At 42.4% G+C, this 22,275-nt stretch overlaps 1 long non-coding RNA gene across 1 annotated transcript; it reads right to left on the reverse strand.

Moving 5' to 3' along the window:
- Nucleotides 1–31: 31 nt before the first annotated feature.
- LOC115414631 (uncharacterized) lies at nt 32–22,065 on the reverse strand. The gene is made up of 4 exons (XR_003934689.1): nt 21,866–22,065; nt 19,051–19,062; nt 17,292–17,294; nt 32–46 (listed from the first exon to the last, which is right to left on the reverse strand). It is a non-coding gene; the product is annotated as an uncharacterized LOC115414631 (long non-coding RNA).
- Between the last annotated feature and the right edge of the window lie 210 nt (nt 22,066–22,275).

Here is a 22,275-nt window from a genome sequence, read left to right on the forward strand (position 1 = left end):
GTACTCGTATCGGTACTCGGTCTTGGCAAGTACTCAAATGTAAGTACTCATACTCGTACTCAATCTGGAAAAAAGTGGTATCAGTGCATCCCTAGTTTATAGATTGCCAGTGACCCAGAATTGATGTCATTACACTTTGGGAAAAGTAGGTCAAAGTAAAAAATTTTTATGAATTTTTAAAATATTTTTTCTTCTCCCATTTACTTATAATGGCCTAAATTTCACATGTCTATAAAAACATAAATTTTGTTTCAATTTACTTCAAACTTGGTACATATATAGAGGCAATTGATATGCTGACATCAGCACATGCATAGACATGATGACATCAGCTGGATCAATGCCAAAATAAGCTACAATATGGGCGAGGGGCGGGGTTTGTTGTGCCTGACACCACTTGTTGAAATCTGAGGTGGGGAAATACCTGTTTCTATAAATGTATACGTCGCCTTAGAGGTACACAGAAGCATCTAATCACAGAAATGGAGTATAATGTATATAATTATCTTTTCATTGTGGACATGTTAACATCCACCCTTTTCAATGGTATTTTCACCTATCGGACAAACCCTGACACATAAGCTTATAATAGAAAAACTGTAAGGCCAACATTCAAATATGACAGCTTTAATAAGATATAATCTTCTGTTGTCTGGAGCTGTGTTTGGTGGCAATGTCACTATAACAGAACCAACATGAAATCAGTTCAAACATGATTAAAAAACCTTGCATCGTCCATGCCTAAAGTTTGGTTTGATGTTCTATTTTATAGTATTTCTGTATTCTGTTTTTTTTTTTTTTTTTTTTATTTCTTTCTCCTCTTTCATTTGTAACAGCACGGTCACATGCACATATTGCCACAGCTGTTCACAAAAAAAAACAAAAACAAACTAAAGACCCAAACATCTATATTTCCTCACTATGTTATATATTGTACCTTTTCAGTATATGATTTGTATGATTATTACCAAATTACATTGTAATGTAAAGCGTAAATACAGTTAAAACAGTTTGACTGGAAAGTGGGTACAGGACTTCTTTAGTATGTTGATGGTGGCTAGAATTAAGAACAATCGTAACTCTTTAACCCCTGAGACATTATTTCAGTAAATGCGCTGCTGTTAATTTGCATCTGTTGTGTTCCTTTTCTTCAGTGGTTTTGTTTTACTGTGTTTTAGGGTCAGAACAGGGTGGAATAACAGAAAAAGACAAAGAGAGGAAATGAAGTTTTACAGGTTTTTACTAAATAAGGCACTCAGAATGTACATCAATAAGAGATTTGGGATGTTGAACATGAACTGTGAACTGGAACACACTGAACAACAACAAGTATTTGAATTTTGGCCCAGTAGTTTTATTTTGAGGCTCTTTTTTAGTTAATCAGTCCAGGTGCTGTTTGGCAACTGGTTGAACTCCAAAAAGCAGTTACTCGGTCAAAACCTAGTAAAAACACTGTAAAAAACAAAAAGTAAACAAATTTTAAAAATAAATAAATAAATAAATCTATTTTTTTACTGAGTCGCTCTCACTCACTGCTCTGTTTTGCCCCCTATTCCACAGGCATTGGGGGCTGCACTGAGCATGCTCGGATGTCCATGGAAATAGTAAGGTCCGTTCTATCAGTATGTTTTGAAATTTTTCCTATTGAGCAAATGGTTGAATTTTTATGAATATATCAAATAAATCCTACATACAGAGCGCTCACCACAGATACATTACGGGTTAAAGGGTTAATGTGTTCTAAGAAGCCACTAGGGTCATGCCCCTGAATACAGCCCTGCCTTACCAATGTTACAGAGAGAGAAAAAATTATTTAGCATATATTACATTTATAGCAGATTTAGAACCAACCATGTCCAACTGTGGTCTATCCTGCAGGAAATGCTTAACCTTTAACACCATGAACCAGACAAAGCGTGTATGTTCACTGTCATGGAGAATTGTGTTTGCTCGTCGTATCCCACAGTGTAAAGCTGCAGTCTTTGGCCTGTGCTGCACTTAAGCAAACTGAAGTGGGTCACATCTATTCACAGCTGTAGTACAGAGATCAAATATCACCCACACCCACTCCATGCATTGATGAACCTCAAGTGTACAGACGAGGGACACAATGATGTGGGACACAAAGTATTTAACAGCTGTTTTGTTTGTATTTTATGACTTTAGTTTGATCTGGTCACTACTCAGCTGAACAGCGTCTAATTGGATTTTTCCCCTTTCTTAAACAAATGTTAAGATTTCATTCAGTTTTGTAGAAAATGTTATTTAGACAATGGCTACTGCCACAGTACTGTGGCACGAAATATCTGTTTGTCTACTGCCACAGAGCCAATCAAATGTTAGCATTTCTACTGTGACAATAAGCAGTAACGACATTTTGTTGCCACAGAGCCAATCATAGATACTGTTACATAAAGGGGCTCCTATTTTTAGGGGTATTTCACTCAGGGGTGGGTTATGTCACTGATGTGTTGGGTTTGATGCAGGTTCTTGTGTTGGCGCAGTGTCATAATCCAGCAATCCCCTAACCCTAATCCTATTCTTAACCCTAACACATGGAATGTAACCCCGGCCCTGGGCGAAATGAGCCAAAAAAATAGGAGTGCCGTTACATGGACTCATCAGCCTCTTGTCGCCACAGTACTGTGGTGATATCTGGCGTATACGCCCCATGCAAACAACAGTGAAATTATATCAGTCTGCAAAATATTGTTCCGTCTACATGACATCAGCGTTGTCGGTGCCCTGAAACGGTATTTTTGGAGAATGGGTCCCAGAACGGAAAAATCTCACAATGCCGCCCTTGCGTTGCTGTATGGATAGGCAAAACACCACTTTTTGGAAATGATAACAACAATAATGGTGGATAACAGAGTAGTGTTTGGGCTGCAGGTGCTGCTAAATTTATTAGGATTACTACAGCAAAACTTGCCATCTTCTTCTTCTTCTTCTTCTTCTTGTGTTTATGTTTGTACTCAGCGCGCTGAAGAAGATGGACCTCATGCACATGCTCATTGCATTCTTCTGTGATTTTAGTGTATCCTGCAGCTCTGTCTGTGTTTGCATACAGCACCACATACAGGTGTGGCATACATATTACACTGTTTTAATCCATTTTTCCTGTTTCCACCTAGATGCAGATATTTCTTGAAATGATACATGTATGGATGCAAAACTTTTAAAATCTCCAAAAGATCTGGTGACTGGTACCCTAGCCTTTTCCTGTAACTGGAAAGGCCCATGGCATGTGTGATGCTTATTGCCACAGTAGGCTACTGTGGCAGCAGGGTGGCAGGTTACCTCTACACATGATAGAACGAGAGTGCTGATTGGCTCTCTGGTAACAGACAAATGAGAAAGGTAGTCCCTCAGTACTGTGGCAATAAACACTTCGTATTAGTTTACACCTCACAGACCCCTCTCTTGCTAACTATCTCTCTCCAGTAAAAAGACATGGATCCACTGTGCAGAAATAAGGTAACCATAGTAACTACAAATGAGGTTATAAAGTACTGTATATAAACAACAGTAAAGCACACAGAGGCTTAAGGTACAATGTGAACCAGTGCTCAGTCTGCTGTTGTGGTGTCTGCAGAATGGAATATCTTATATTCTGTAGGTTTATCACTGAAACAAACAAAGCAGCAGGTGTAATTTTGTTCTCTCACTGCTGGATCTGGAAGCCTGGCTGTGTGGCATTGACAGAGATTTCTTTGCCTTAGAGAGCCAAAGACTGACAAAAACCTCTCCAAATTTGACTGTAGTTAATACTGTGTGATGGATGATGGACTCAGTTATTTTAGATAGTTTGGATTTTGTATATTCTGTCATTATGTGGAGCTTGTTTTGGAATCGGTTTTATTCTGGGAGCTGGTCATTTGTTATTTGTTGATGTGACCTAATTGCATTTCTAGGCTGTGGATTTCACACATTCATGAAAACAGCCTGTACAGCTTTATATGGAGAGGACTTGGGTCAGTTTTTCCATGGAAATTCTGATGCTCGCTCCTGACTGTCTTAATGCTGGTTATTGTTAGCTTTTAAATAAGGAAGCAATTAGCATTGAGTATTACACAACCTGGAACAACAATTCACTTAAGCAGACAAGAATGCACAATTCTTACATATTTACTTAACCTTGGTCAATAATAATGGTATGAATTAGTATACTATATGGTATTAAATTTTTTTGTAATTATCTGGCAGATGGTGGACTTAGTGACATAAGGTTCAAGAGCCATAAGTTAAGTCAGATGCATCTTCTATTCTTGCATCATAATCTGTTTTGTGCCATTTTTTTTTTTAAATTGCCAGCAGTCATAACCAAAAATGTTTTGTGAGATCACTATGACCTTGACCTTGGACATTTAGACACTGAAATCTAAACAGTGCATCATTTTAGTCAAGTAAAAATGTAAGAATTTTGATTAAAACCCAATATATTGCATTGATTAAAATAGACAGAAATCAGGTAATTGTAACCTTGACTTTTGGTCACAAAAATACTTTTGCTTCATCCTTCTGTCCAACTGAAAGATTGTGACAAAGTGGGGAAAAAAATGAGATTGGGTGCTCATATGACTAGACAAACATGAGATCCCATTGACCTTGGCCTTTGACTTTTGGCCACCAAAATACTTTCAGTTCATCCTTTTGTCCAACTTTTGTACCAAATTTAAGGACATTCACTTATATGTTTAATTACATTGTGTTCAAAAATTGAAAGATATGAGGCTACAGTGACCTTTGACCTTTAGACACCAAACTCATTTCACGTCTTCACAGTGACTGTAAGCTGTTGGTACAATTCTCTCTTGCAATAGCTACTGTGATGTCACTCATTGTTTTAAGAACTGCTGTGTTGAAGCCATGAGTTTGACCATCACCATGATGACTGATGATTGTGAAGCCGTAAGTGACTGTATATGGACAAAGGGGGCGAAGCTACAGGAGCATGAACAATAATGCTGCGTTTCCACTACGTGGAACCGGCTCAACTCGACTCAGCTCGACTCAACTTGGGTACCAGATACTATTCCTGGAGACTGTTTCCATTACAGTACCTGGACGTCATAGCGATGCAGCGCGTTACTTCCGTGTCGTCTGCTCAGAGCGTCGCTGATAAACTCGCTCGCTACGTGTTGTCTCGTCAAACTCATGCTGAATTTTTACGTCGGCCACCAAAGACTGAATCTCCTGACTGAATGGTGTAGTTTTTCGGGCTGTCATCATGTGGATTAAGCTACCGCTACATTTACTGTAAACTTTCACATCTGTTTTTTGTAAAACGGTGGATCACGGAGACAACTCTCTGACCAATCAGTAGTCTGCAGTGTTTACACGTCACATTTTAGTATCTGGTCCCCAGTCTTGGAACCTCGGTGGAGGTGATACCAAAAAACTAGTACCAGGTACCTGATTACAGGTCTTTTTTCGTAATGGAAACACAAAAAGGTCGAGTCGAGTCAAGACGAACCGAGCCGGTACCAAGTAGTGGAAACGCGGCATTAGAGTCGTAGGTGAGATAATGCTAAATGCTAGCTCACTGACTTTGTACAATGGTAATTTTTAACAGCAAAATCCACACCTCTAAATCAAAGCTCAACATAGCAGAATCAAAGCCTTGTATTTGCAGTGACAGCTTATTAATGGAGCAGCAATTTAGAGATGAAATAGAACTCTTATTAATGGATCAGAATCGGTCCTGGAAACATATTGATATAGCATTTTTAGCTAGGGCTTTCTGAAGTGCTATTACACTTTAAAATACTTGAGCATTGGTTTAATTTTTGAGCCAAGGTCCTTGTCCTTGTATATATAAGTAGCCAGAAACTATTGTTGTGAAGTAAATTTTTTGAAAACAAGACACCACAGAGGGGTTTAACCCATAGAGGCCCACTGCTAATTTTATGGAAGTTCCCAAATATATTTTTCTCTCTATTTTAACCTTTCTTAAATGATTTATTACTATTTATTCTAATATTATCCTCTGTATTTTGCTTTTTTCTGTGAAAATCGGGTATTTTACTATATTTGATTCACTGATCACATAGATGATCATAAAAAGCTCAAATAAAGTTGAGGGTTGATATATCAACATAAAATGCTGCGCACTTTTAATACACTTCGGCCAAATATAGTGTTGTGTTGAAAGTTACTGCCCTATGATTTAGATTAGATTGTCTTTGTGTAAAACTTAATACATACATATTTATTCATGGAGCAAAAATATAAATGCACAAAGAAATATTTAGATTTTTTTTAATGTAATGAAATAGAGTATATGGCCAACAATAACAGCATATTTTCCTTAACAAATGGACTTTATTTTGTGAGCATTATAGGCAGTTGAAAAGAAATAGTCCAGGAGTTACGGCATCAAGAACACAATGGGGGTCAACGGTCCAAGTTTACAGACGTTAATAACGAGTGTGTCCACCATTAGCCTCACGCAGAACAGTACACCGGCAGCACATAGATATCACCATGTCGTCAACTGTGGCCTGGAATGATGCACATTCAGTCGTGCTGCCACTGCTGTAACGGACAACCCAGCTTTGAGCATGCCAATGGCACGCTTCCTCATTACAGGGTGTCCCATAAGTCTCCATACATAGGAAAAATAAACGTTTCTTGACATAAACCATTTTTATTTATATAATATGCTCTATATGACTGCCATTTTGTCAGGAACACATTTCAATGCGTGTCCTCCACTGCTGAAGAACTATAAAGAAGAAATATAAAGAAATACATGTTAGAACCATATATGTATGGAATGTTATATGTCTCCTATGTATGGAGACTTATGGGACACCCTGTATTTGCGACATCTGTGGCATGTTGACAAGTGACAAAAGGGCCCAGTTTGGTGTGCCCTTTTATTGCCTAGACTGTAAGGAGTGTCTATGTACTGGTCACACAGATTGGCCACTGCTCTGTCACACTCCATGACTCCTCTGGGTCGAAAAACTCAACCTTTGAGTATACTCACTGGGAGTGGCCGAGTGAAACTGGACCACTATATTTGAGCAAAACAAATCTATCAATTCACAAATAAATCATAAATCTGAGCAGATTTCATGAAAATCCATTTTAACTCACCATTTTATTTTTGTGCATTTATATTTTTGTTAAGTGTATTTGAAAGTACTCAGAAATTATAACTGCACAAGGTACAAGGCCATTTAACCTAGAAAAAAGTAGGTCAAGGTAACTTATTTTCAATAAGCTTCTGCTCTATGTCAAGATGCATCTTCAGTATAAATCTGGTGCAGATATCTCAATGCATTCTTCAGATAATGTGATTATGTAGTAGAATGGACAGACAGATGGACAGACGACAAAACGATTAGAATAGCCCTTGGAAAACTGAAAAAAGTGACTTTTTTAGGAAAATATATCATTAACTGAACATAAACCAAGTGTCTCCATCCACTGTCATTGATCCAACTCCATGGGTTTTACTGCTGAATCAATGTTGTCGAAGATGACGGTGTTTCCATGTTAACTACGGAGCCTCTGAACATCTGAGTGGGTCATATCTGATGACCATGAAAAGATGATAAACTGCATTTACACCAATTATTTACATGTATTGGTAGGATTAGTGGATCAACAGGTATTAAATACTTTATATCAGTAGATGGTTTTATTCACTGGTGATTGTTTGGGTCTTTATGGGTTAAAGTGTTGTTTCCTGTCAAACCTCTTCAATAACAACATGCCAAAAGGTAATTACGGATTTTTTTTTGCCTAGTAACACCAAGAAATTATCAAGCACTGCAGCTTTAAGCATCTGAATGTTTTCTAGTCTGTGATACCTTGTCCATTGTGTTGGACTAAAAGCAGTGGGCTTCTCTTGCTCTCAGTTGAACTGGAGCTGCATCAGAATAAAGAGAGAGCTGGATTAAGTCTGAGCCAATTTAATGCTTTAGGTGCCTCAGCTGATTTGCATGTGCATGTCTCAGTGGGGATGGTATAGGCATTGCTATCCATATCTTCACACTTCATACATATTCATATGTATTTGTATATCCATGAGAGGTTTTCTGTGCATGTATGCAAGAGCAAGTTTGGGTTTTAGGGAGTGTGTGGAAGGCCTTCATCTTCTCTACCTTTGATGCTCACTGCTTTTCCTGTGTTTTTTGTGAAATGCAGGCGGGATAATACTGTTCCATTTTGCCTTCCAATGCCTGTACACACTGCAGCCTCTTCAGTCTGCAGTAATTGGTCAGGGTGAGATAATGAGCTGGTTTCATTTTAGAAAGAGCGGTCGGCTGCAGAAACACGACAATAGTAATAACTAAGATTAATTGGAAGGGTCTGTGTTTCTGTACTACCCCATGCTGGCAAACATGTTGAAATAATGATTTCTCAACCCCCGGGAGGCGATGACAGTTGGGTTTTGGTCGGACATCCTGACAGATGGGACATCACCCATCTCAGCTGGAGGGTTCTTAAATGAAATTGTGATGCAAGAAGCATATTCATTTAATATGATGAGGCAGCTAATAACTAAAAAGAGCATATGTTTCCATGCAATACAACCCTGACAGTGTGTCATGTATGTTGGCGGTGGTAATGAGCTATTAATGAGGAGAATAATGAGGTAAGACTGTAATGCTTATAATAGTTACTTATGTTTAATGAGTGTTTTGTTGTTTTTTTTTTCTTCTTTTTTTTTTTTTGCGTGTTTAAATCATATGGATATGTATTGATTAAGACCATTAAAATAATCAAGGAATTTGTGTCAGTTTAGTATTCTCTAAAAAAAAAAGAATGAGTGAAATTTCTGTTGCTATGCTCACTGGGGTTTCTGCTGTAGCTCTTACATTCATACATGCAGCTTACAGAGATAGGTACCTGTCAAAAATTTCAGACATATCTCCAAATTAGTCTATAAGATGAGAATGGAAAGGATCCAAATGCAGACACATGCAGATACACAGGTAGAAAAGTAGATGAGTATGAAGAAAACTGGGAAATCTTAAGAAATATGAAATTGGAAAAAGGACCAGAATAGAACATCAATTTGAGACACAAGAATAACATGAAGAAAACAGTCTGGAGCTCAGGAACAGCAAGAAAATATGTAATTATCTGGTGGTGTATTGGATATTGGGGTGTCCATGGCTCAGGTGGTAGAGGGGGTCATCCAATAACTGAAGGGTTGATGGTTCGAATCCCACTCTGTCCTAGTTGTGTCTGTTGTGTCCTTGGGCAAAACATTTCATCCTCCAGTGCCACTCACACTGGTGTATAAATAGAGATGGAAATTGAGAACCAAATCCCAGTAGCTTGATTCCTTGGAATCGTTTGCCTGCCTGCTTAATGATTCTGCTTATTGATTCCACCTTTGTTGTGCATGCGTGATGACATCATGCGTACGCTGCATTGTTTTGGTCAGAACATAGCCAACATAGTGTTGAGGCAGAAATGGTCTAAAAAGACAACACCAGGTCCACTGGAACACTGTCAAAGCTTCCATTTTTTCAAAAGGGTGGAATCCCTCCAATATGCTCAAATATTTGTCCACAGCATGTGATTCATTTACAAGAATGTCACATATTTGATACGCTACTTAGCGACGTTTGTGAATGGAGCGGCAGAGTGAGCGCTGAGCCCAGTTCGGGTTCTGGTGTGGAAAACAAACGTTGTACCCCCTCAAATACAAGTTTCCGAAGGTAGGAGAAAGGAAATGAGGTGCACAACAACAGGAGATGAGCCAAGCCGAGTTGAACTGGTTCGACGTAGTGGACATGCGGCAATAGAGGAATTAGTAAAGCGACTTTAGTTTCACTTTCACTGCACGTGGCCACCACAGTCGCGGCCGCCATCCCCCCCCGAACCGGGCCTGGCATCATCTGTTATTATTATTTGTACATACTGTATATGCTATATTTTCGGTGCAGATAGAAATATAAAATACAGTTAATACAAACACCCGTTTGTACTGTTTTATTCCCTCACCCAATGAGAATCCATAAGAGAATTGGTAAGGAATCAGATCGATAAGCAAAATCGATGATGGAATTGGAATTGTTAAATTCTTAACGATTCCCATCCCTATGTATAAATGTTTGGTGGCGGTCGGAGGGGCCGTAGGCTCGAATTGTCAGCCACGCTTCTGTCAGCCTGCCCCAGGGCAGCTGTGGATACAAATGTAGTTTACCACCAGAGGGGGAGTGTGAGAGCGAATGAATAATGGGTCAAGAATGTAAAGCACTTTGGGTTCTAGAAAAGCGCTAGAGAAATCCAATCCATTATTTGAACTGGGAAATCAGAATTTCCCAGTTGGAAATATCAACTGGAATGACCCTGAAATCTGATGCAGAACTTAGAAAGTCAGATGAAGATTGTAGTACTCTGTTTATGGTTTTAATGTGACACAAAAAACAGAAAGGCTGATTGACACACAACTCAATCAATCAATCAGATATTATTTATATACCGCCAAATCATAACAAAAGTCATCTCGTGACACTTTATATATAGAGCCGGTCAAAACCAGACTCTCAAGTCAATTTACAGAAATCCAACAGAATCCTCCAGGAGCAAACACTTGTGACTGGTGACAGTGGAAGGAAAAACTTCCTTTTAACAGCAGAAACCTGGAGCAGACCCTGACTGCTGGAGGATGACCATCTGCCTTGACCAGTTGGAGTTAAAGAGAGAGGGTAAAGAAAGAGAAAAAGAGTGACAGAGAGAGATTGGGGGAGGGGGGAGAAGGGAGAAGGGGGGAAGTAGGGGGAGACAAATGGATGCACTGATGCACAGAAAACTGAACGAGAACTGTCAAAAGTAGATCAGCTGGTGTTAGTATAATTCCCAATAACCAGAACAAAGGTCCATGACTGTTAATACTACTACTACAAGTACAAGTATTAACAGTGGCTGTACTACTACTACAACAGTTTGTACAAATAATAGGAACCTCTACCATCTATAGAACTATATAATAAACACTATCACGTATGTGGATAAGTGAGTGATGATGATGATGAAGGCAGGAGAGAGACAGTCCAACCTTTATTGCAAATTACAATGTAATGTTGTTTTTGTTGTTATTAACTTGTACTGCTATTTGTCTAATTTCACACTTTTACTGCTAACGTGACAATCAAATAATGTTGTTATGGAAATGTTTAGTGAATTTTGATGCTTTACTGAAACTCCTGCTGTTGATTTTTAGAACTGCTGAAGCCAAAACAGGAATTTTCAGTATTTGAACTGAGAGGTCTCAGACTAATTCTCATTTGCGCTGGAATAGGAGAGGAGTTGGAATGAGTAGGGTTACATCCTTTATCCCCCACTTTTGATGTTACTATTTCCAGAGTTATTATAAAAGTAGATGTTGATCCTAACACATCTGAAATGTGACTGTATGACTGAAAAGATTATCTTTCAATATGTGGTCACTTTGTAGTGACTCAACATTGAAATATGCTAAATGGAAATTTTTTCACCTAATTTTTTTTGATAATTGTGCGACAGAAAACTTAGAAACTGTGAAAGACTTAGCACCATGTCCCTGCAATCTATTTATAAAAGCCAAGTGGCCTCTGTGTGCGTGTGTGTGTCCAGGGATTCACACAAAATCCAGAAAGAGCTGACTGCTGCAGTTTGTCACACTTATGCATTTTTTAGCTTACCGGCCGACAAGCTGTAGGCTATTGTCGTCATGCGTCTGTCGTCCATTACAAAACTTTCAATTATCTTCTTCTCCGAAACTACAATTCCGATTGACTTCAAACTTGGTATACAGCTTCTTTATGATGATATCAACAAAAGTTACTGAAATTTTTTGGATCTGGATCTGATTCTAGATTTGGTGCCACTTTGAAAAATTCCCCCATTATAAGACATAGGAGGTGGATCAATGCCATAACTCAGTAAATATAAATGATATCCAGTGTAAATTTCTACAGTCCAGCCCTGATGGGGACATGACCAAAACATAATGGCCACATGCTGATCAGGATCTTCTTCTGGATCTGGGAACTTACGGAAAATTTAACATGGGCTCTTATGGGGAAAACATTTCAGTCGTCTTCTCCAAAACTCCAGTTCTGATTGACTTCAAACTTGGTATACAGCTTCTGTATGATGATGTCAACACAAGGTATTGAAATTATTTTGATCCAGATCTGATTCTGGATTTGGTGCGACTTTGAAAAATTTTCCCATTATAAGAGATAGGAAGTGGATTGATCCAATAAATCAGTATCAATGATATCAAGTTGGAATTTGAATTTTTTACAGATCTGATTGGAATATGACCAAAACATGGGCTATTTCTGTAATATAATAAATACACATAACTGGGTGATAATAAATGGCATCTGGATACATTTCCCAAAGCTTTTAATTTGGCCAGTAAGCTACAGGGCCATTGGTCCTATTTTTGGTCAAGGAAGAGACTAGCGAAAACAGCAAGTGGATAGGACCAATATTTTGGGAGATATTAGTAATTTTGGAATACAATAGCCTTACAATCACGTTGCTGTGGCCAGAATGCTTTGGCTGGACAAATGTGGTACAGCAGGTATGAATACACAACAGCATAAAAACTACCGCATCTAGAACCTGTGGATCCCCATGGGTCACCACGCAAGTAGTTCATAAATATAGTTGAGAGTCTCATGAATACATTTTTATTCCACTAACCACATATTTTCTCAAATTCTGACAAATTATGTCTAAGGCACATTTCCCAGCTCGGCCCTGATAAGCATCAATAACTGCCAGACTCATTCTCCTCTTGGACAGGCGGTAATGTGTGATTTGTTCGACCTGGTCTCAGTCGATCAGAGACTGTTCTTGTTGCATTGAACTGTTGCCAAAGATGTACAAAGGTATAATGACTGATGTTCATTCTTCTGGATCCAGCTGTTGAGCTCTGACCAGATTGAAGCAGAAAGTGGCTCTCATTCTATGGTTTTCACAAACAAGGTACCAGATACTATTGTGAAAGGCTAAGTACAAAGGCTGAACCCAAAAGCAAGACCACAAGTAAATAAGGTTTAGTGTTTTTATTAAACACTTTCACAGAGAACAAGGTACAACACAGAGATAATATAATTTCTGTGGAGCCTCTGGTTCCGGGGATAAACGTCTGGGCTGCGGGTGGATACGGCAGACGACCAGCTTGGCCGAGCCGGGAAAACCCCAACGGAATCCCCACTAGGGACAGACAGAGGGTGGTCAAAAAACAAGCCAGGTCATACACGGAAAGACAGTTTAACAAGCAACGGTACATGGGGGACAGGCTGACTCACGGTAGTAATACAGGCGAAGGTCAAAGCACAGGTGATCGTTGGAGGCTGAGGTATAAAAGGGAGAAGGCAGATACAGAGTCGGGAAAACGAACCAGGTCGGGAACAGGCAGGCAGGATAGGAACAGGCTGAATCGGTGGTCGAGGGACGAAAACAGGTCAAACACGGCAGACAAACGAACAGGATCCAAGAAATGCTGGTTAGTGAACACAAACGAGTTGTAGAGCACAAACTGGCAAAGGAATAGGGGAAGACACAGGGTTTAAATACACAAGAGGGCGGGAAGACAATGAGACACAGGTGGAGATAATCAGGGAGGAGCAAGGTAATCAGGTGAAAGGTGAGCACAAAAGGAAGTAAAGACAACAGACAAGACACATGAGGGAAACTTAACAAAATAAAACAGGAAATGACAAACAAAACAGAAAAGACAGACAAAGTCCAGAAGCCGACATGACAGTACCCCCCCCTCTAGGGGACGGCACCGGACGGCCCAGGAACCTCCGGGTGGCGCTGATGGAACTCCCGAATCAGGTCCGGGTCCAAAATGTAGGAGGCGGGCACCCAGGAACGTTCTTCAGGGCCGTATCCCTCCCAGTCCACCAAGTACTGGAACCCTCTCCCTCGACGACGGGCTGCAATGAGCCGGCGCACCGTGTAGGCTGGGTCCCCATCGATGATCCGGGGCGGTGGAGGTGGCTGGGTGGGGGGGACTAACGGACTCTCCTTTGCGGGCTTGACTTGACTGACGTGAAACGACGGGTGAATTCTCATTGTCCTGGGTAATTTGAGGCGTACAGAGACAGGATTAATAACCTTTGATATAGGGAAAGGACCCACGAACCTGGGTGCCAGTTTTCGGCTCTCCACCCTCAAAGGGAGATGCCGGGTCGACAGCCACACACGCTGGTCACGCTGGTAGACCGGAGCTGGAGTCCTGTGCCGGTCCGCCGCAGTCTTGTAGATGCCAGACGCCTTAAGCAGAGCCTGTCTGGCACGAATCCAGGTCCTTTTACATCTCCGTATCAGAGCCAGGGCTGACGGAACGCTGACTTCCTTTTCCAGGGCCGGGAACAGAGGAGGTTGATAACCATACACTACATGAAATGGAGACAGACCAGAAGAAGCACAGGGTAGGGAATTGTGGGCGTATTCCACCCAGATCAGCTGACGGCTCCAAGACGCCGGGTTGTGGGATGCCAACACCCTGAGACCGGCCTCCAACACCTGGTTGAGCCGTTCAGTCTGACCATTGGACTGGGGATGGTACCCCGACGACAGACTGACAGAAGCCCCGATGAGGGAGCAAAAAGCACGCCAAAAACGTGCAACAAACTGAGGGCCCCTATCAGAAACTATGTCCTTAGGGAACCCATGCAGACGACAGACATGAAACAGAACCGCCTCTGCGGTCTCTTTGGCAGAGGGGAGCTTAGGTAATGGGACAAAATGGACCATTTTAGAAAATCGGTCTACAATAGTTAACACAGTGGTATTACCGTCAGACGGGGGCAGTCCAGTCACAAAGTCTAACGAGACATCAGACCAGGGTCTACTGGGGACGGAAAGTGGATGTAATTGACCAACCGGGGCCCTATTGGAGGTCTTGCACGCCGCACAGACAGGACAGGACGCGACGTACTCCGCCACCTGCTTCTCCATGGCCGGCCACCAAAAGCGCTGTTTAATGATGAACATGGTCCGCTGGACTCCCGGGTGGCAGGACAGCTTGGAGGTATGAGCCCAGTGAATAACCTGTGGGCGGAGGTTAGGGGGAACAAACAGACGGTCTGGTGGGACGCCAGCCGGGATGTCACAGTCCTTTAAGGCCTCAGAAACAGTTCTTTCAATCTCCCAACGAACCGCCCCCACCACACAGGACCCAGGTAAAATAGCTTCAGGCTCAACATTAGCAGTATCAGGTGCAAACAGTCTGGACAGAGCATCGGGCTTCACATTCTTGGAGCCCGGTCGATAGGAAAGTGTGAAATCGAAACGGGTGAAAAATAATGCCCACCTGGCCTGACGAGAGTTGAGTCTCTTGGCGGTCCGCAGGTACTCCAGGTTCTTGTGATCAGTCCATATTAGGAACGGCACCTCCGTTCCCTCCAGCCAATGTCGCCATTCCTCCAGGGCGACCTTTATGGCTAACAGCTCCCTGTTGCCGATGTCATAATTACATTCTGCTTTAGTCAATCTTCTGGAAAGGAAGGCACAAGGGTGGAGCCTGTTGTCCTTAGGCGACCGTTGCGAGATGACCGCACCGACCCCCAGGTCAGAAGCATCCACTTCCACGACGAACTGGAGAGCTGGATCCGGGACTGACAGAACGGGGGCCGAAGTGAAGACGTCCTTCAGCCTTCTAAAGGCTTTTTCAGCTTCGGGACCCCATCTAAACACAGACTTAGGAGAGGTTAGAGCATGCAGGGGGGCAGCCACACTACTGAACCCCCTAATGAACTTTCTGTAAAAGTTGGCGAATCCAAGGAACCTCTGGACGTCCTTTCGACAACTAGGGTTAGGCCAATCCCTAACTGCACTAACCTTCTCCGGGTCCATCTGCACACGTCCCTCTGCAATGATGAACCCAGAAAAGACACAGATGGCCGGTGGAATTCACACTTCTCTGCTTTTACAAATAACTGATTCTGAAGGAGTCTCTGGAGCACTTGGCGGACATGATGGACGTGTGACTCGACATCCGGGGAAAAAATCAGGATGTCGTCTAAATAGACAAATACAAAAACATTGAGCATGTCACGCAGTACATCGTTTACCAGGGCTTGGAAAACAGCGGGGGCGTTGGTGAGACCAAATGGCATGACCAAGTACTCATAATGCCCACTGGGAGTGTTAAATGCCGTTTTCCACTCGTCACCTTCTCTGATTCTGACCAGATGGTAGGCATTACGGAGGTCTAATTTAGTAAAAACCTTCGCACCATGTAATAGCTCAAAAGCAGATGACATGAGTGGTAATGGGTACCTATTACGGACAGTGATATCATTTAAGCCACGGTAGTCAATACAGGGGCGGAGACTCTTGTCTTTCTTGTCTACAAAGAAAAAACCTGCTCCTGCTGGGGACGACGAGGGTCTAATTAAACCAGCCGCTAATGACTCATCGATATATTTTTTCATGGCGGTGGTTTCCGGGCCAGACAGGGAATACAATCGTCCCTTAGGGGGGCTGGTACCAGGGCGCAGGTCTATGGCACAATCATACGGTCTGTGGGGAGGCAAAGAAGTTGCACGGGCCTTATTAAAAACTTCTTTGAGATCATGATAACACTCTGGTACCTTATTCAAAGCAGGAAAATCAGTCTCAGGTTCCTTCACGGTCTCCACTGAAGCCACAACTGGCTGAACAGGAACGGACGGGGAATTCTGGGACCGGGTCTCTTCCCTGTGGCTGGCACAACCCTCGCCCCAAGACAGAATCTCTCCTGTCTTCCAATCGACCCACGGGTTGTGCATAGTAAGCCACGGATGACCCAGAATGAGAGGTTGGGAGTCAGAGTGATATATATGAAAACATAGTCTTTCTGAATGGCCATCATTGAACTGGAGAGAGACTGGTTGAGTGCGCAGCACCACACGACAGATGATGTGATCGTCTAAAGCCCGTGCCTCCAGGGGGCGCTGCATCGGCACCAGATCCAGGTTGAGCTGTCTGGCCAGTCTCTCATCCATGAGATTAGCGTCTGAGCCGGAGTCTATCAGGACGGTGTGCTGCCGAGAGACAGAATCAGAGGACAAACAGACCATAGGCTGCACACGAGATGAGTTAACCATACACACCGTCCGGCTCAACAGCGAGCCCTCACCAACCGGAGTCTTGGGCTTCAGCGGGCAGCTGGCGACCCAATGTCCCTCTTGTCCACAGTATAGACACAGTCCGGTCGTAAGACGACGGCGATGCTCCTCTGCGGACAGACGTGTGCGGCCCAATTGCATTGGCTCCTCCCTCGAGGCTTGGCCAGATTCCGGTACGGGTAATGGAGGATCTACAACCTTCTTGTCACGACCAGCTGGATGGATCCCAGACGGTTCAGACTGCCAGATGCCCCATTGGTCCGAGACCAAAATGGCAGCTGAGATGACGTCATCCAGAGTGTGTAGTTCCTGACGGAGCGCCATCTCACGCCCAATGGTGCGGTTCAGTCCTGACTGAAAAGCAGTTATTAATCCTGCCTCATTCCAACCCGACTCTACTGCCAGAGAACGAAACTCACTCACATATTGTCTGATCGAACGGTCTCCCTGCCTCAGCCTCATAAGTCTCAGTCCAGCCTGCTGACCACGAACAGGATGATCGTATATTCTTTTAAGTTCGGTCAACAGGCAAGACGCTGACTGAGTTAGGGGTGAATTCTGCTCCATTAGAGAATTGAAAAAACTTAATGGAGGCCCTTCCAACAAACTTGCTACATAAGCGATCTTAGCTGACTCACAAGAAAAACGTCGGGGTTGGGAATCAAAAATTAGACGTATCTGGGTGCAAAAGCTTCGACATGTGTCCGGGTTACCTGAATACTTTGAGGGAGGAGGGATGTTGGGTTCCTCCGAGGCTCTCACAGGTGGATCAGAGGATTCAGGTTCACTCGGTGGACTATGGGCGGACGCCTGATTACGGGTGAATTGGGAAAACTGGGTGGCGAGCTTAGTCATCTTGTCCAAAAGGGAATGCAGAATCTGCTCATGTCCCCCCAGGCGTTGCCCCTGGGAGCGAACTGCTTCCCGGACCTGGTCTAGGTCTGCTGGGTTCATTGTATTGGCCAGTTTGTACTGTGAAAGGCTAAGTACAAAGGCTGAACCCAAAAGCAAGACCACAAGTAAATAAGGTTTAGTGTTTTTATTAAACACTTTCACAGAGAACAAGGTACAACACAGAGATAATATAATTTCTGTGGAGCCTCTGGTTCCGGGGATAAACGTCTGGGCTGCGGGTGGATACGGCAGACGACCAGCTTGGCCGAGCCGGGAAAACCCCAACGGAATCCCCACTAGGGACAGACAGAGGGTGGTCAAAAAACAAGCCAGGTCATACACGGAAAGACAGTTTAACAAGCAACGGTACATGGGGGACAGGCTGACTCACGGTAGTAATACAGGCGAAGGTCAAAGCACAGGTGATCGTTGGAGGCTGAGGTATAAAAGGGAGAAGGCAGATACAGAGTCGGGAAAACGAACCAGGTCGGGAACAGGCAGGCAGGATAGGAACAGGCTGAATCGGTGGTCGAGGGACGAAAACAGGTCAAACACGGCAGACAAACGAACAGGATCCAAGAAATGCTGGTTAGTGAACACAAACGAGTTGTAGAGCACAAACTGGCAAAGGAATAGGGGAAGACACAGGGTTTAAATACACAAGAGGGCGGGAAGACAATGAGACACAGGTGGAGATAATCAGGGAGGAGCAAGGTAATCAGGTGAAAGGTGAGCACAAAAGGAAGTAAAGACAACAGACAAGACACATGAGGGAAACTTAACAAAATAAAACAGGAAATGACAAACAAAACAGAAAAGACAGACAAAGTCCAGAAGCCGACATGACAACTATTAAAGGATGGTCAGACTGAATTGTCAGCTCAGACTTTGAGTTCAATATTTCAGTTCAGATGTCAAATTGTATTTTCCATTGAGCACAAACTTACAGAAGCGGAACAGATCCAGGAGTATATATTCAGAAACGGCTATAAGGATAAAAGGGCTGCCCCCATTCAAACACAGATTTTACATCTATGTTCAGTATGCAGGTACACACTGAGACTCCTGCTAAACACTTCACTCTTTTTATTTCTCTATTCTTGACATTGGCATTTAACCACTTATGCAGAGTATTTCAGGAAATCTGGGTCTCTTTTTTTCATCTATTTTATTTTATTAGTATTGTTGCTGTCTTATTTGACCTAATGTGCTGCCGTCTACTCAGGGAAAAGCAGTGCCAGAGAGTGCACAATCATCTACAGACAAAACATTACATCTCTGCTGTTGAGTCGTGCTCAAGGACACATTGACATGGGTGGTTCTAGCAGACAGTGCAGCATGGTGCAGGTATCACTCGAAAACAGAATGGGTACTTTTCTGTGCTTTTTTAAAGGCTTTTTCTGGCACCAGATGACAGATGTTACATTCAGCATTGAAGACTGAATTACAAAGAGCCTCCCAAAAGAACATTCAAACAATCAAAGTCATATGTTTAAATGGTTTAGTGGCAGATGCCTCCTTGGTTTTCCTTGTATTTTCTGTATCTTTGAAGAATCAAACATATCATAAAACACCCTAAAAGACCACACACAGTGTTTCGCCTTCTGTTGTGATATCACGGTGCGGCAGACTGGTTGCCATGGCTATTTCTAGTGACCAGCCTTTTGATGTGTCATAGCAGCCTTTCCAGTCTATGTTGTAACCACGCTTTCACTTTGGTCAACCAATCAGACCCAGAGACCAACACTGACATTTCTTTTTCATCTGATCAAAAAATGTGTGAGGAATCGGTATCAAAAAATAATGCGACGCTCCATTTACACACATCAGACCATAGTCTACATTCTGTTTGATTTAAGGAAGGGTGTTGATGAGATTTTCCAAAATGGTCCTTTTGGTCGACTGTGACTGTCTGCATATACCACAAGATATGCAGACATATGACAGAGCTGTTAAGTGCTACCCTGTGTATGTGAACAAATACATGATAACCACGCTTGAAGGAGGCTGTCAAAAAGAAAGTACACCACATTGTTTTTGGAGCCAAAATTATTAGCTCTAGTTATGCAAATGGCAATGTAATGTATGATACTACCTCTTAATTAGAAGAGAGATCACCATGGTTTCAGGGTAGAGCTCAAACACAGGAGGAGCTGATGGGAAAAAAAGCATTTCATGGGAAGTGTTGGAGACTGATACTGTTTGTTTTGTAACGATTTAGTTGTAGCAGATGGGTCTTTAACACACAGTCAAACACAGACACTTAATTTTACTGTGCCTCTGCATTTGTACTTATCTGTAAATGTGTATTCATGAGCGCTTTTATGTTAATGTTCAGGGAGTTTTTTGTGTGTAGACACCAGATTCTGCATGTTTTGTGGGTTTCACAAAACAAGACAACAGTGTATCAGGGTTTTTTTTTTTTGCCAGTATTACTTAAGAGACCTCAGTGCAGCCATCGACATAAACTGAGAAACAAACAATGAGAAAATGCCAGAGGGTCTGGCTCAGCACCAATAATATCTGGAGATGTAATGATGTGTTTTGTGTGGTTTAGAGCTGATTGCAGTGCATGTGATTATGTGTGTATAGTACATCAGTGTACAGTACCAGATGCTCTGCAAAAAGTTTGCATAAATTGCAGTTCGTGGTTTGAGCTAAAGAGAAGGATTAGCCATTTTTTGTTGTCTGCTCAACAGCAACAAAACATTTATTGTGTTTTTGTGATTTTTTTTGCCAACAATAGTGTTCAAGAATACGTAAGTAAGGCTTATGCAAGAATCCGACAGAACAAAGGTCACCAACAAGCCTTAGAGCAACCTTCGGCAGATTGGATGAGGTGGAAGGAAATGCATTCCCATGAGGTCCTCTTTGATATCATACAATGATGAGCTTATTGTTAGAAATTAGGCCCGAGGCTAAAAAGTATCAGGGGGAACAGGAATTATGTATGAACATGCTGTATGAATGCTAAGTGGGTCATGGTCATGATCATTATTAAATGAAAAAATATGGCTTAATACACACAGAGTGAAAAGAATCTTTACGATACAGAAACCTATAGCATATCACAGTCCAGTACAGTGTGATTTAGGAGTGGTTTGTCTGCATATATGACATAAAATGTTCATAATTATGTTTTCATTAGTGTGTAATCACCTTAAATGTATTATTGATATTCACAGCTGTCAGCAGTAGAGAATGCACCCACAGCTCCGAATACTACCAACTATTTAAACAGAGACTATGGCTGAATCCCAGTTCACCCCTTGGCCCTCCCCCTTACCCCTACGTTTTGTGCGTACACGTGAAGAGGTAGTGTTGTCCCGATTTTCCATTAGACGGAGGGGAAGGACTAAGGGGATTTTCCAGGACCACACTACGAATGGAGGGATAGGAGAAATATCCCATAATTCTGTTTGAATCATTGGCAAGATGGAGGTAAACACAGGCAAAAAGTGCAGCAGTGTGATGAAAGAAACACACAAATGTACATATTTTCTTCATTCATTCATTTTCTGAACCCGCTTTATCCTCACTAGGATCACGGGGATCGCTTGGAGCCTTTCCCAGCTACTTACGGGCGAAGGCGGGGTACACCCTGAGCATTTCACCAGTTCATCGCAGGGCTGACATATAGAGACAATCACTCTCACATTCACACCGATGGGCAATTTAGATTAACCAATTAACCTATCAGTGCATGTATTTGGATGGTGGGAGGAAGCCGGAATACCCGGAGAGAACATGCAAATTCCACACAGAAAGGGCCCACCCCCCGTCGACTGGTGTTGGAATCGAACCCAGGATCTTCTTGCTGTGAGGCACGAGTGCTAACCACTGCACCACCATGTTGCCCCGTATTTTCTTCATGAAACACTTAATTATTTGATCGACTGGTAAATGCCATTTCGATGTGTTATAAATCACATTTCTGTGGTTTATAGTTGATAGCCGCAAAAAGATGACCAAAGCCCATTCAACAGAAACGGTTACAGCCGCTGACGGCATGGGGTATACTTTCAGAAACAAAGTTGTTGTATCTGTTTACAGCAGCATCGATGACTGCTGGTGACGTAACAGGACGCTAAGGGTTGTCCCATTTCATAGAGGAATGTTTCAACCCCTAACCCTTGCAGCTCCATTTCGAGGGGTAGTGCCAAGTGCAAGGGGGCCAAAGGGGAGGGCTAAGGGGTGAATTGGGATTGGACCTCTATCCTTCATTGAATAAAGCTCTGAAGGTCATTGTTTTCACACATTATTTTTGTATTGTCAATGGTATCATTAA

The sequence above is a fragment of the Sphaeramia orbicularis genome, chromosome 24 (assembly GCF_902148855.1).
Source record: "Sphaeramia orbicularis chromosome 24, fSphaOr1.1, whole genome shotgun sequence".
Classification (NCBI taxonomy): Eukaryota; Metazoa; Chordata; class Actinopteri; order Kurtiformes; family Apogonidae; genus Sphaeramia; species Sphaeramia orbicularis.